Source organism: Oratosquilla oratoria, chromosome 11, assembly GCF_046742065.1.
Source record: "Oratosquilla oratoria isolate Oo_2021 chromosome 11, ASM4674206v1, whole genome shotgun sequence".
NCBI lineage: Eukaryota > Metazoa > Arthropoda > Malacostraca > Stomatopoda > Squillidae > Oratosquilla > Oratosquilla oratoria.
Genome location: NC_134787.1, coordinates 72745495 through 72748686, shown reverse-complemented (window position 1 = coordinate 72748686; position 3192 = coordinate 72745495).

Below are 3192 nucleotides of genomic sequence, written 5' to 3'. Positions count from 1 at the left end.
ACGATAAGAGTAAATATATATGTGATGATCATATCAGATTCACGGAGAAATTATACCAATTTACCTGAGTAGTATGGTAGGGGTTACTAGGCTGGATAGAGTGGGAAATGAGGGGGTAAGAAAGAGAACAGGGGTAGAAAGGGAGTTGGGAGATAGGTTTGATGAAAGAGTATTGGGATGGTTTGGACACATGGGAAGAATGAGTGAAGAAAGATTGTAAAAGAGGTGTGGTGAGCAGAGATGGAAGGAGTGAACATGAGGGAGCGACAAATGATAAGATGGACGGATGGGATAAAAGGGGCATTGGGAAAGAGGGCGAATGTCTGTTGAGAAAGAAAAGGAAAAGATAGAAGATAGGGGTGAGTAGAGAATGATTGTGTATGGATGATGCTTTGGTGTATGGAATGGAGTGGGTGGGGGATGGGGGTGAGCAAGTATATGTGAATGATATTTTGACGCAGCCAAAAGGAATTTCTCCCCGTCTTTTTTTTTTTTTTACTTCTTCTTCTTCTTCTGCATAAGGGGACGGAGAGGGGGATCGCCGATTAAATCAAGAGACCTTGCTGTCGATGTGCTGTGTCATGCTACATTGCTTCTGCTCCAGGGCAGTGTGCAAAATATATAGATGACACGTCATTCAGGAGGACCAAGATAAGAGGGAGGGAATGGGGTGAATGGGAGTATATGTGAGGATGGAATGGGTGGAAATGAATTTTTTTTCATGAAAAATTCTCATGCTACATTAACAGAAAATTTTAATTCAATTGCTAAGATTAACTGGCAAAAGGAAAGTGATCTAAAATGGGCTCAGTTAATACACAAGTAAGTCTAACCTAATCTTAGTAAAAGATGATACAAAATGTAATCTCATTTCATGCAACATAGATATCTTTTAGAGTTATTAACAATGGTTGAAAACAAATGAATACGGAATTCTTTGTTTAAGAAATAACGATAGATAACATCTACGCACAATATTTCTGAAGTCCATTTGAATTTGTGTGTATATATATATATATATATATATTATATATATATACATATATATATATATATATATATATATATGTGTGTGTGTGTGTGTATATATATATATATATTTATATATATATGTATATATGTGTATATATATATATATATATATATATATCTTGGACAAAATGTAGTAGCATATTTGTAAATTATAAACACGAAGAACCCACAGTCGGAATAAAAGGAAACTTAGAAGAAAATATAACTTCTATATTTCGGCTAATAACTATAGCCCTCTTCAGGAAAGTATAGGTTATAAGAATTTTCAGACAGAAATACAATTGAGATATAAGTAGATGGGGAACATGCAGAGGTAAAAACATGACAACCCGTCGCGCAGGGCGGAGTCAGAGGGGAGGGGATGTGTGAGTGGAGGTGTGAGGTCAGAAAGGAAGCGGGGTCAAGGTATATATATATCTATATGTATATACCGGTATATATATATATATATATATATACATATATATATGTATATACACACACACACCCACACACACACACACACACACACACACACACACACACACACACACACACACACACACACACACACACACACACACACATATATTATATATATATATATATATATATATAATATATATATATAATATACATACATACATACATATACAGGGTTGGACAAGATAATGGAAACACCCAACATTTTGGCATCATAGTCTTTGAACATGTTTTAAACAATCAAAACTTGACATATTTTAATGTTATTTTTTTTGTATATTATTGTTGATATTTGAAATGTTTATGTTTTTTTTTCAGATATTAAAAGGAATTGGTCCGACCCCATAAAAATGGCAGACCTCTTGGACTTTAAAAGAGGCCAAATTGTTGGCGCTCATATGGCAGGCGCTAGTATAACGAAAACTGCTGAATTGCTCGGTGTTTCAAGAGGTACTGTCTCAAAAGTAATGACTGCCTTTGAAAGAGAAGGAAAACATCCTCAGCAAAGCACAGGTCTGGCCGAAAGTTGAAGTTATCTGAGAGAGACCGTCGGACTCTAAATCGAATTGTTAGAAATGATCGTAAGACCACGGCATCTAAAATCACTGCAGAGCTCAATGAACACCTACAGAACCCAGTTTCACAAAAAACTCTTCGTCGGGAGCTGCACAAATTTGAATTCCACGGAAGAGCTGCAATTAGAAAACCTCTACTCTCAAAGACAAATGTTTCAAAGTGTTTAGAGTGGTGTAGAAACCACCATAATTGGTCCCTCGAGCAGTGGTAAAATGTTATTTTCTCTGACGAATCATCGTTTTCCTTATTTCCGACCTCCGGCCGAGTGTACGTTTGGAGACAGCCGAAAGAAGCGTTTCATCCATACTGCCTTCTCCCAACCGTAAACCATGGCGGGGGTTCTGTGATGATCTGGGGTGCTATTTCTTGGAAATCCGCCGGGTCAATGATTTCCCTTAATGGAAGAATTAACAGCCGAGACTATTTAGGAATTTTGGGCGATCAAGTTCATCCTATGGTTCAAGAACTGTTTCCGGAGGGGAACGCCATCTTTCAAGATAATAATGCCCCAATCCATACAGCTAGAATTGTTAAAGAATGGCATGAGGAACATTCTAATGAAGTTGAGAATCTCATCTGGCCACCACAATCCCCAGACCTCAACATTATTGAGTCTTTATGGTCGATTTTAGAGAATCAAGTAGGAAGTCGATTTCCGCCGCCATCATCTCTAAAAGAACTGGAGGGATTTTCAACTGAAAAATGGGTTAAAGTTCCTTTGGAAACAATTCACAATTTGTATGAATCAATACCTCGGAGAATTGAGGCTGTAATTGCCGCAGGTAGACCTACACCATATCAAAATATATTTTGTTGATTTTTCAAGGTGTTTCCGTTATTTTGTCCAACCCCTGTATATATTTATATGTATATATATATATATATATATATATATATATATATATATATATATATATCCACGGTTCTTCCGATGTTGATGGCTTAGAATTAAAGTGCATTGTGGTTGATAAAAATGTATCTCTATTCACTGGGACCCATTCAGTGTTGTACACATATATACATATATGGATAAGTATTTTAGACAAATTATTTAGATGATGGAGAACATAAACACAGGGGAAGGCACGGAACCCTGAACACGCTAACGTTTCGTTCGCGTAG